The 13,522-nt window shown below is 44.9% G+C and overlaps 1 pseudogene across 1 annotated transcript; it reads right to left on the bottom strand.

The window, feature by feature from the left end:
• Positions 1–10,956: 10,956 nt before the first annotated feature.
• On the bottom strand, positions 10,957–13,238 carry LOC310790733 (mitochondrial proton/calcium exchanger protein pseudogene; annotated as a pseudogene). Its single transcript has one exon. The product of its transcript is annotated as a mitochondrial proton/calcium exchanger protein pseudogene (transcript).
• Between the last annotated feature and the right edge of the window lie 284 nt (positions 13,239–13,522).

The following is a 13,522-nucleotide window of genomic DNA, read 5'->3' as shown; positions in this document are numbered from 1 at the left end:
TGTTCCATGTGTGAGCTGCTCTCACTGAAAAGGCTGCCTGTCCGAAGGCAGACCTCCTCAAAGGAATTAACACATTGAGTGCCAAGGACGTCTGTGCACGTCCTAAAAAAAAGTAACGAGGAGTGCCAAGGACGTCTGTGGACGTCCTAAAATCATAATTCATATTATTCCATAATTCTGCTGTTTAAGGTCGTACCTAGCCAGTGAGCATGAATCCCTTCAAGGGATCACACGGCGCCACCTTAAACATCGTCACGGAAGCTGCGCCACCCACCTCAGATCCTTTAGTTTGTGCATGAGACAGCAGGGAAAGACGTGATCAAAGAGGAAACCGATGCATGCTTCAGCCAGAGCCGTATATATTGCTCTGTCTGCAGCGGAGAGTGGGCTCGGCTGCATCCGCGCTCACAACTGAGCTCTTATGCTTCTATCTATCTCCACACGATTTCCTGCCAGAAAGCCAGCATCCGAAGCCGAACGGCCAAGCCTTTTCGTTCAGTCGCGTTTGCCAGCGCGCATCATTTCCTTGATGGGCGCTGGGATCCGTCCGGGGCAAAAACGGAGTCGAGAAAACAAACTCTGTGCGTGTGGGAGGAGCCCGCTGCTCAGAGGTGGAGGGGGGGGGGGGAGAGGGGGGGGTGGGCACGCAGGCTGCACAGAAACCGCACCATGCCACCACATCAGAAAACACCAGCCAGAGTCAGTGAATGTGCTCGAAATTAGAGTGCAAAAGGTATTCATAAAAGTGACTATATCTTGGAAAGTAAAAAAAAACGACAGAAAACCCTTGAAAGTGCACTTTTTTGAGAGGCTGTCATTTCATAATGGAACTGTCTAGAAGCAAAATTTCTTCTTTGGAAGAAGCAGGAGTGTTCAATGTTTCATTAAAGTCCAGCCCCGTTAATATAGCCATAATAGAAAAAATTCTATAGCTGTTTTCAACTGAATGGAAGTGAATCTGGCACAGGCTGCAGACAATTTTACTGAAGCGCTGTGGCACTCAATGTGTTACAATCACCTCTTGCCACAGACCTGGTGCGTCTGTCATCCATTGTCTTTTGCTTAACAAAAGCACTAAGGGGGGGAGGGGCCAAGCCATGCAGAATCTTATAAACAAGACTGGCGTTTGTGATTTTAATGAAATTATCCCAGCTTAGTAGATTTTGATTTCTTAGGCAATGACAGTGATGATGGGTGTTTGGCTTCCTGTCAAGCACTTTAAGAGCCTGGTGGTATACTGACTGTAAAGGTTTGAGTGCTGTACAGGAGGCCTGAGCCCAGCTAGTCAAGCAATAAGACAGATGTGACATGATCATGGCATGAAAAAATAGTGTTGCTGCCCTGCTATTTAGACAGTTCCTAATATGGCGGAAATTGGACAGGTTGAACTTCACTATGTTTGTCACATTCTTAATTTGCTTTTTAAAGGTCAGATTTGAGTCAATTGTCAAACCAAGATATTTTATATCAGTCACTACTGTCAGCTTTTCCCCCGCAGCATAGACATCAGGTGTTCGATCATCTGTTTGTCTCTTTGTAAAGAACATACAGACTGTCTTCTTGGTGTTTAAGTGAAGACAGGAGCTATTAAGCCACTCTGTGACAGGGGCCATCGCTGCCGTGAGTTTACATGCAGCTTGTTGTTTGGTTGCTGCGTGTACATAAATGACAGTATCATCTGCATACATTTGCATATCAACATCATTACATACAGACGGAAGATCATTTATGAAGAGACCAAACAACACAGGACCCAATATTGAACCCTGAGGTACACCAAAATAATAACTGTGGGCTGATGACAGCTTCCCATTTATCTTTACCCTCTGTGTTCTGCCTTCCAGATAAGATTGCATCCATTTGATGGCTTTGGGGGAGAAGTTGAACCTTGAAAGCTTGGCAAGTAGAACAGCGTGATCCACTGTGTCAAATGCTTTCTTTAGATCTAGAAATACGGCTCCAACAACTCCCCCCTTATCTAGCTTAGATCTAATATTCTCCAGGAGAAAGCAGGTGGCAGTCTCTGTAGAATGGTTTGATCTAAAACCAAACTGCATGGGATGCAATCTAAAAGGGCTGTTGTTAAGGTGGTTAGTAAGTTGTTCTGCTACATATCTCTCAGTTATCTTTGATACAATAGGTACAATACTAATTGGTCTATAGTTGGATACCTCTGAGGGACTACCTGATTTGAAAATAGGTGTTATGATAGATGTCTTCCATGCTTGCGGATAGACTCCTTCAATAATCAATCTATTTATAATATTTGTCAATGGACCAGACAGACACTCACTGAATGTTTTCAGGAACATTGTGTCTAGTCCATACACATCTTTGGCTTTGGAATTCTTTAGAGACTGTATGATCAGTCTTACTTTTGTTTCATCAGTTTCCCTAATCTCAAACAGAGGTTGGTTGTAATCAGTAGGCATCATACTCAGATTGGTGGAGGGGGTCTGCATCAGTGACCTTACTGACTCCACAAAAAAAGAGTTGAAAGTTGCTGCTATTTCAGCTTCGTCCTGTGTGATGGTACCATTCACACAGATCTCAAGGCGTTTTTCATTGCCTGTATGATGTTTCCCTGTTAATTTCTTTAAGTTCTCCCAAATCAATTTGGAATTTCCCTTTGCTTGGTCAATAATATTAATAAAGAAATTGGCTTTTGCTTTCCTAATTTCTTTTGTTACCTTATTCCGTAGTCCCACAAACTTTAATCTGTTAGTGACTGATTTTGATTTTAGAGCTGCTTTCAGAGCCACATCACGTTCCCTCATTAATTTGTGTATAACACAACTTAACCATGGAAGAGTGTTTTTTTGTCTGCGGCCAGGTTTAATTTCCCTCAGAAAATCATTCATTATATGTTGAATTGTGGACAAAAAGTCCTGACAATCAGAGTCAACGTCAGAATAAGACAAAATATCATTCCATTTAATCCCTTTAATTGCATTTTCAAAATTATTTTGTTCCCCCTTAGGTATTCTGAACCGACTGGGCTTTCTTACATCAGGACTAAGGCGCTTTGTTGACAATTTCCGAACAGCAAGAGTTAGGTTATGGTCAGATAACCCAGTGATCATGTTAAAAGTTTTAACAGTTCTCTCTGGTTTGTTACTGAAGACTAAGTCAATCTGGGTTCTAGAAGTTGTTGGTCCCTTAATTAGCTGTGACAAGTCAAATTTATGAGTGACTCGTTTAAGAGCACTTCTATTACATTTATCTCCCCAATTTATGTTAAAATCCCCCATTAAAATCACCTCTTTATCGAAGTTACATTCTTTCAATAGACTACTTAGCTGGTCAAAAAAAATACTTTTGGAAGCGGGTGGCCTATACAGACCAACAAGGGTGAAAGACATTTGTGGAGATAGTATAACATTAAGACCAATACATTCAAGCCCATTATCACATCGCCACTGGACTTGATGGCAACTGATGGTTTCTCTGATATAGAACATTATCCCCCCTCCTCTTCCTTCAGGTCTGTCCCTCCTGTAAATATTGTAACCTGGGATACTTAATGCTGCACTTGGAGAGTTTTTATGTAGCCAGGTCTCTGATAAACAGAGGTAATCCAAATTTGAGTCTGCAATGAGATGTTGGATTTGTTCACTTTTCCCAGTGATACTGCGAATATTAATATGCCCACCAAGTAATCCCTTGGGTTTTGCTTGCGGATCCCATAGAACTCGTGCTTGATTGACAGTTTGGAAGAAGTCAATCTTCCGGCAATGTGCCTTGCGGCACATTGCTGCCTCTACCGGCCGGAAGTATTACTGTTCTTATTATCCGATGTTTGTCGTCAATTTTCCTCGAAATGGGGCTATAATTTGGAAAACGGAGCGCGTTAGAGCATGAAAAAGACTTGAAATTGTTTTTTCAGACCATAAACTAATTTGTAAAGTGTTTATTTAAGACATAGGCCGAGAGAGAAGTTGGCTTGTTTCCCATAGAGTTGAATGGATGTTCCCGGGAGTGCTACACAAGCTGCGCCCCCCACTGGCCATTTGAGAGAATGCAATTTCCGCATCGGCCTCAAAAAGAGAGGGGCTGTGTTGGGGACTGGTTGCAACTCTCCTGGCGTGAACTACAGTAATGATCACATGAAAAAAAAAACATTTTTCACATGAGTGGGAGTTGGTTGTGATGTAGGATGCAACCAAATTGGCCATTTTAGAGGGCCCAAAAAAGAAGTTTTCAACCCAATGATGCATTTTGTATAATAATTTGGTCTCAAATGTGGAGATTTTGACCAGAATCCTTCACACCACACCAAAGGCTATATTGGTTAAAAGCTGGGAAAAAGTGTTTTGGGGTTAGTTACACTTTAAGAATATATTATTGTCTCTACTTTATATTATAGTCTCTACTTTGAATAAACTAGCAGTCTTGTGTGCCATGCGCTCTTGTTTTCTAGGAGACTCTGGAGCCGAGTGCCAGTGGTGTGCCGTCCATTAGGTGAACTAGGCAAATGCTAAGGGCGCTTGAGCCAGAGAGGGTAATTTTTTTTTTTTTTTTTTTACAAATACTTTTTCATGATAATAGGACTACTATTATTTTACAATAGTAGACAAAAATAAGAAGAACAACGTCTTAAGTCTTTAAATAATAGTGAAATCATTTTTCTAATTCTGGCTTTCTGGCTGCCCGGGCTGCAGCACTTAAACCATGGTCCCTAATCCATACCACCCCACCCACTGGGCGGCCGCGCCCCCTTCTACCTGCTCGGAGCTTTTTCCCAGAGTGGGGGAGGGGAGCTGGAAGGTGGGTGCTGAGGGTGCTGCAGCACCCCCTGGTGGCAAGAAATTGATTTTCGAAATTGTTGGATTTGGCTGTCTTGTATATTATATATCACCAACAAGATGCATTAAAAAACAGTTTGTGCTTCCCAGCTCTAATCTTATTTCATAAGTGTTTGATTTTCATCATAATCTGGTTTTCTATAATAATAATAATAATAATAATAATAATAAGTTCAGTGTTTATGCCTGTGTTTCTGTCTGTTGTAGTGTAAAACGACTAAAGGGAGAGCAGGTGCTTACATGAAAGTGAGTGAGAAAAGGAGAAGATACTGAATAATGACTGAATAATTTGTTTGTTTATGTCATGTCATGCTGTTACGTTACGTCCTGTCATGTCTGAAGTTTGTAGCTCACTGTGAGCTTTTGAAGGTATTGGGTAGGCTGTGAAACTGAATTGCCCTTCTGGGATTAATAAAAGTTGTCTGAAGTCTGAAGTATAATCCTAAGGGACCGTTCGTTATTTAGAAGGGGGGGTCACTGGAGGGATTTGGTGTGCTCTGAAATAAAAAGCTGTGCCCCTTCCCCAATCAAAATATATATTTTCCTTGACCCTCCCCAAGTGATTTGAAAAATATGATTAACCCTCCCCAAACAATATTGTGGCGAGCTTGCGTGGAAGAATGCGGACTGACACCGATATCTTACTTTTAACCAAACATATGCAGAAACTCCGGCCAGAGGTGATCGAACACACTAACAGTCTCAGTCGTGGTGGCTACATTGATAGTAAAACTAAACATCCTGGCCACACAAACATTACCATTACCACATAATGCAATCAAAACATGAGCACAACATCACTAAACCACGTTTTTAACTGTACAGTAACAAGCTTCCCACAAGAACATGAACTCCCATAATCCTTTGCGCTTCTTAGAGCAGAACTGTCACCAATCAGAGCGACCGCCTCCTCCGGTTGCTACATTCTGCTATTTTCGCTTGTGAAACAATCTTCAGTCTGTGTATATCAATATTTGTGTTTAAATAGCAGTCAATGACTGATGGAAAAAAGTTAGCCGGTTCTATTATTGTGGCGGACTCTCCACTCTCTGTCCCCCCTCTCTCTCTCTCACTCCCTCAGCAGACAGGCACAAAGCCACACATGTAAAATCTCCCAGCATCCATTGAGCTACATTTCGATAACAAATAGCATCCAAATTAGCCTAAATAGATAGAAAGGTAGATAGAAATAATGTTAACACAACATGCAATTGTAGAACATTTCAATATTGGACAAAATAAAATCTCGAAATCAAAACACAACCCTATGTGAAACATATATGTCATCCTGGTGGTATAAATATCCCTTGTAGACTTAACGTAATTTAGGAGATGAGTGAGCCGTAACTCGGTTCTACTGTGACTTCCTAGACGACTTATCTGGCGCAACGATAGAGCCCATATATATTTTGTGATGCCATGTCTGTTTGTTTGCTCGACATATATATATTTTGTGATGCCATGTCTGTTTGTTTGCTCGACTTTTCGTGCTGGAAATGTACTTCCATATTGTGGCACCTAGAGACCACAGCCACAGGCTCCAACGCCGTTAAGGCACACACACCAAGAAGCAGCTTAATATTAAAATAGGAATCTTTATTATCGACAAAAATATATATATATGTGTTTAATTAAAACAGCTCATAGCATCACAGCACAGGTTGGTTGACACTTGTTACATATCACCACGTCATGATAGCACGCAGCAACAATAATTACGTGTAAGGGCTCCCGCAGGATGGTGGTCTTACACAGTAAGTTATACAATCAAATCAAACTAATGTATCACAATGAGTCGGCCACCCGTTACGAAAGACACCTCTGGGGCTCGCGCTCCCGAAAGAAAGCAGCAACAGTACACCAGCCTGTCGCAGCCTCGCTGGTATGAACGTATAGGTTACCCCAGCGGTGCGTACAAGACCCCAGCCCTCCGTCGAGGCAAACAGAGCCCAGCAGCCGTGGAATCACCAGAAAAGCGCCACTGATTCGCCAGATACTGTACATGCCTACTGTCTGGATAGGCCAACACAAAGATCGACAGATCAGACCGCCAAAGAGAAACAATGCACCGGGACATACCAAACAGTTTGGACAGGAGGGGTGTAAATGAAGCAACTCAGTAGTTGTTGAAGTCCGAAAAGCAAACATTACACACAAACAAAAAGTTTATATATTTTTATCTAATCAAAATTGTATACCCCTCCCAGGCTCCCCTGGACTGAAATTAAAGAGAGTGTACCCTCCCTCAAACTAAATTTAAAACAAGATTACCCTCCCCTATTTTCCTCCAGTGGCCCCTTCCCTAAATAACGAACGGTCCCTAATGTTAATTTAAAATTAAATATTCTTCTAAATATGGATGAAAGTCCAAAAAACGTAAAACTTTCTTCGGCGCTGCCCTCGCGGGCAGCACAGAGAGACCCTTCCTTACAGCACCCCCTACCTAAAAGTACTTCCAGCGCCACTGGGGAAGGGCGATTCTGAGCCTGCACTGCAGTGCTGGATTAGCTGCGATATAATTTTTATTATATTTTCTTTGGGGGAGGGGGGGGGGGGCACCAGCAAAAATCTTGCCTAGGGCACCAACTTGGTCAGGCACGCCACTGCCGAGTGCACCAGCTGGGCGTACGCCATAGGTGTAACACTACGTCCGACGTAGAACTAAAAGTTACGACTAGCTTAATTTTATGACTAGTGCACCATGTAGTCTTAAGCCCTGTATGCGTTGTGCCTGGGTGTAAATTTTACGTCTGGTATGGGGTAGGCGTAAAAGTTACACGCAAGGCGTACTCACTGACAACTGTCTCATCTTGATCTGCGCTGTCGGGACTGACAGCTCTGTGCTGTCAGTGCCGTTCAGTCCTGTGATGCGGGAGAATCTTCTCCAAAAATATCGATCGATATGTGCTGTAAATGGACGTTTTGGGTGCAGGACCTCCGCTCGTCGGCGGGTTTTTAAAAGCTGATGCGTCCGAAGATCTTTCCATTTCTTTCTGACTTCGTCAACTGCCCGCAGTGCGCAGTCTGCCATCGCATTCAGTACTGATTGCACTTGTGATCAAATTCCATGCATCTTGTTTCTGTTTGTTTGTGTTGGCGCTGTTAAATTTTACTGTGAGAACATTTCTATGCTTTGAATACAACTCTATAAGTTTGAGCTGAGTTGGAGCTGTCTGTCAGCTGTCTCGAGCTCATCTGAGAGAAGTGTGTTGCTTGGCAACAAGCACGTATTCACGTGAACGCACACGTCCGCAGCCTAAAGACCGGGCACAGCTACGACCATGGTAAGTCAGGCTTGGTGCACTCGGTGTAAATTCAAATCACAACGTCGGGCGTAGCTAAGACTGGCGTAACAGTTAAAGGAGAATTCCGATTTCCGGATGTGCTTCAGAAGAAGCAGTGAGAAGCGCTTCTGTTTGGTAACAGAAGAAGAAGATAAACCACAGAAGAAGAACATAAGCACTGTAAGCCCATCCGGGGCAGGTCAGAGTTCTCTGTTATGTTGTTGTTAGCTTAGCAGCCTAGCTTGGCATATACTGTAGATGATCTGATGTCAAGATTATGGACGATTCAATTCAATTGCCGCTCGTGTGGAATAAGGCCACATATCGACAACAACAAACAGCAGCGGGAGATAAAGCTGGAGGTGTTATCTGTGATGGACACTCGGACAGCAAACAGAGCAGGCTGTCGGCACTCGACAGCACAGGAGGTTAGTTAGATAGCTAATTCATGTTCTCATAATTATATAACAACCATAATGAACCGCGATGTGACAGAAAATGTGTTATTTACAGAGCGCATGCAGCTTGCCCCGTTTGCGCCCGTTAGCCTGTTTGAGGATGCTACTCCGAGCACAATATCTTCTGTGGGCATCCGAATTAAACCAAAGTTATTTAGGTGAGTAAAACATCATATTTTAAGCTGGAAAAAACTGGGGTGTAAAAAAACGGAATTCTCCTTTAAGACCTACTTTTTTACACCCAGCTGGTGCACTCGGCTTCTGGAGACGATGGGTGCAACATGTGTATTTATGACATCACTGATGATGTCACAATTGATTGACATCACTGATGATGTCACTGATGATGTCACCGAAATCGTCATTAACAGACACCACAAATCGTGACTAACACCGTCCGCCCACTTAGTCAATTTTAATGATGATGATGATGATGATGATTGGAAGTTGGAAACCCTCATTAGTGTTTTGCTTGCACCTGTGTTTAACCTGCCTTTTCAACACAAAATGGCCCCCGTGAAAAGGGTCTATTGTACTTGGCCAATTCACCTGCTGTCCCGGCGGTTGCTCCACCCCCTCTGCTGATCCGGGGAGAGTTGTAGATTAGCACATGCTTCCTCTGACAGATACTGTACATGTGAAGTCGCCAGCTGCTTCTTTTCACCTGACAGGGAGGCGTTTCACCAGCAGGATGTAGCGCGTGGGAGGATCAGGCTATTCCCCCCAGTTCCCCTCCCCCCGAACATGCACCCTGACCCACCAGAGGGGGGCAGGAGGCACTGGTGCAGCGACCAGGACTCATACCCCAACGGCTTCCCACCCGCAGACACAAGCAATTGAGTCTGTAGAAATGTCTGACCAAGCCAGTGCTTTTATTATTATTTATTTTCCACACTCTTCTTCAGACAGAGAAAGATAGAAAGGTGGTATAATACACTTGTAGTGGGAATAGTCTTGATTGTGGCTGTGCTTCTCTCCCCAGCTGCCTGCAGCCAACACACCACCAACCATCGGGCAGAATGTCATACGGGTCCATAGATGGAGGCTCCTTTGGCAGTCGCAACCCATTTGGAGGTCCTACGAGGCAGGGCTACCAGCCAGTAGGTAAAGACAAACATTAATTTGGCCATGATTTCATTTGGTTTAATTTCGTGCTGATTTAAAGGTGCTAGGTATATCATATTAATAAAATCAATACATTATTACCACATTAATTGTGAGGACAGGAAGAGTGCACTGTTCTTCAGAGCAAACAGAGTTATAGCTTTCTGGCAAATGCAAATGTTGGAGTGTAAAGGCAATGGAATCACTCCCAACATGTTTATCCTCTTCAACACGCAGATAGCGGAAACGGAAGGAAATTCTGAATGAAATGGTTCTGGACGGCACCAATGGCAGAGCTTACCCGCAGCCTCTTTCTGTGTTGAGTCAGACTAGTGATGCCCTCAGTGAACTGGAATCTGGAAAGTGGAGTGGTTTAGGTTTCATCATTTATTGCAGCAGCAGAGACGAGTGTAGAGAGATTGACAACAGAAAATGTCTTTGACCCCCCCCCCCGCCCTCCCCCCATCGGGAGAACGATAGACCTATTTCACAAACATGGCCGCCATGCAGGAAGTTGATAGTGAGCACTTCCCCTATCTCTGCTAGCTGTTGTCCATTCATTCGCCATGATCCAATAATAATCGCTCAGTGTAAGAGCATTCAGGCATGTAGTGTACCATTTTGTTGATATTCAAAGAAGAAACACCATTATTTATCGTTTCATGGGTTTCCTACCGAGAAAAAGTTAAAAAGATGGATTTTGGCTTTAGAAGAGACGAGGCCGGCAGCGTTACCATGGTTACGGCTAAGCTCGCTCTGCTATGCTACTAGCTCCTTTCCTAGGTCTCAAATATCTACAACCGCAGGCTGTCAACAGAATATCTGGAGAAATTAGCGTTAAACCACACCAGAGTCAAACGGCAAGAAGTGGCTGTGATGTGGATTATACGGTGGATGATGGAATGGACTTGCTGCAGAGTGGCAGAGTGAGTGTACATTAATTAGCATGTTGCTACTTGCTAACTAATTTGATTATCTACTGTAACGTTACACAAACTTGACAACCTAACTGTGATGTTTGCAATATAAAGCAGCGTCAAGCAATAAGTGATTCTAGAAGTTATGCTACTTGTTAGTAGTCAAGTGTCAATTTATATCGTGTTAGTAAGGTGAATGTGCCAACGTTACTTCTACTAACGTTATTTAATAATGGCACATGACATGAGGGCATTTAACTCATTAAATCATTAAATAGCATTAGATGTAATATAATGGATCTATCTCAAAGATGAAGTGAGCTTATAACCAACCAAACAGCATGGTATGGTATAACGTTAAAGCCTGCCAGTGACCTCACTTTACTTTTCATCCAGTCTGCCTTATGGCTTGACTAGTACTATAGCTGTTTGTTGCGTCAGGCTTCTCTTTGGCCTTTCCCTTCTTAATTAGCTTCTCCTCCTTCTGCAGCATCACCATGATGTTGGCCATCTGGGTGGTGGAGATGTTAATGTCCTCCTTGTCAATCAGTTCCACCACTTTGATGGTGTCATCGATGTCGATCTTGCCGTCCTTGTTGTCATCGAGTGCGTCAGCGATTTTCTGCAGCTTGTGCTCTGGAATGGTCTGGATCTGTTGCATAATGCCGATGAGCTCGTCAATGCTGATGAGGTTCTCCCCAACAGGTGAGGAGGTGCCACCGTCTCCCTGCCCATCCAGGACCTTGTCCTTCTCCAGCTCTCCGATGATCTTGTCGATGTGACCAATCATATGGTTGACCCTCTTGGAGAGTCGCTGGCTGGCCTTGGACTCCTTCACTGCCTTCTCCTGGCCGCTCTTAGAAAGTTCCTTCTTTAACTCCTCCAGATCTATGTTGTATTCCTGGACGTCGTCCTTCAGTTCCTCCAGCTCCTCTTTCTCCAGAGTCAACAGCATCCGTTGCTCCTTCAGCTTTGTGCAGGCGTCAATCAAAATGTCAATCTCCTCTTTGGTGATCTCGTCACCCTTGGTTGCATCCAGGACCAGCGCCGTGTCCCTCAGCATCTCTGAATCGACGGATGCGTCAACGGTGGACAGTAGCAGCTCTGTAGCTACGCCGCTACGCTTCTCTGTATCGAGCTCCAGCTCTTCCTCCCTGGCAGCCTTCTCTGCAGCGTCAGCCAGCCGCTCCATCTCCCTCTCCTTGTGCTCTTGGTGTATGGACGCCTCCTCCTGCAGCGTCGTCTCCAGCTTGGTCTTGTTGTACACTTTGGAGAGCTCCATCTCTGCCACCATCATCTGGGCCTCCTTCGTCACTATCTCAGGAAGCGTCTGCAGCGCGCTCTTCAGCTGGTCGGCGGAGGACAAGGTGTCGGGAAGGTACATGGCCCGGGACAGGAGCAGCAGGGAGGTGGGGATGTGCTGGTTCAGGTGCAGGTCCAACCATTGGCCAAGCTGCTCTCTTAGCCGGTCCTCTGTGACACCCAGTGCTCTCATGCCTCTGACGCGACATGCAGACTGGACCTCGGTCACGCTCAGACTCGCCACCCCCTCCTCTGCTATCAGCTTGTCGTCGGTACGGAAGGCCCTCAGCTGCATGATGAGCTGGAATCGGAGGAAGTTGTTCGTCCCGATGGACTGGAGCTCCAGCAGTCGGCACAGCGCCACCAGCTGGGGTCGGGTCAGGTTGTCCAGGGTCAGCTCATCCTGAAACAGCTTGGAGAACCGCACGATCTGCTCATTACTGGGACGTTCCCCAGAGTCCCGGATCTTCTGGAAGAAGGTGGAGAACTCCTCTGTCACATTGCCTTTAACAGCCTTGTTCCGCAGAGCGATCTCCTCCACGGTGTCCTGGAGGAACTTGGCCATTTCCAATTTGACCCGCAGTTCCTTCTTCAACCTCTCCTCCTTCTTGCTCTGTGTCTCAAACGTGGACGGCAGCATGTTGGGGAAGAGTTTCAGCGCTATAGGAAGGAGGACCTCCATGAAAGGAACAATGATGAACACCAGGAAGGGAACCAGCCTGAAGACGTCTGCACATGTTTGAGGAACTGTCTCCTCTCGCGGCGGGACAGCGGGTTTCCATTCAGCACCCTCCACAGTATTCGCCCTGCTATAGTGATGTCAATCCACAGCAGCCTGAAGCCGTGGTAGTAGTGTTTGATCTCGTCTACCACCCGCTGTCTGAGCTTGGGCTTGGCATCGAGTGTGGGGCTGTACACTGGGCCTCCTTCCTCCAGCTTCTTGTTCTTGTCCTTTAGCGAACGCAACAATCTCTCCACCTTGGAGTCATCCCATCTCCGCCTCGTGGTGTGTATTCACCGGACACCGGCAATGTCTTGTGGCCATGCTATCATCCACTGGGCCCACGTTGTGATTGCAGGGTACGGTGAAGAGGGGACCCTCAACATAAAAGCGCAGTATGGCCGCACTGTGTCCACGCTCTTGCAGCGTCCCACGTAACCATCTGACAAGTGGATGGAAGGGCCGAATGAAGAGATCTGTGCCAAGCTGCCGAGTTTGAGAGCATCAGGTTTTTGACTGAAGAATCTGAGTGCTGTGCATTTGAAACGGGCACCATCTTGTAGTTTCCCTTTTCTAAATTTGCTCATTAATGACCTAAATGTTTTCATTAAAGGTGTGCAAGACCTCGTAAACAAGACTAACATCATGCAGTAACTTTCTCTCCCAACTCGCTAATGTTAACAGTTCACATAGTTAGGTAGCCGGTTATCTAACTTAGCTACTCTCCAATAAAGACATCGAAACAGACGGTTTCGGGTGGCTACATAGAAAACACTTAACAAGTTACACCACATATAACTGTATACATGTGAATGTCTAGACCCAGAGCAGCGGGTGCTTCCACCACTTATATAGCCTCAGCCAGGAAGGATTTATGACATCACTGATGACAGCACGATTGCTTGACTTTACTGATGACAGCACGATTGCT

The sequence above is a fragment of the Poromitra crassiceps genome, assembly GCF_964638095.1.
Source record: "Poromitra crassiceps genome assembly, chromosome: 1".
Classification (NCBI taxonomy): Eukaryota; Metazoa; Chordata; class Actinopteri; order Beryciformes; family Melamphaidae; genus Poromitra; species Poromitra crassiceps.
Note: the sequence above shows the minus strand (reverse complement) of the source record. Positions and strands in the feature narration are given on the sequence as shown.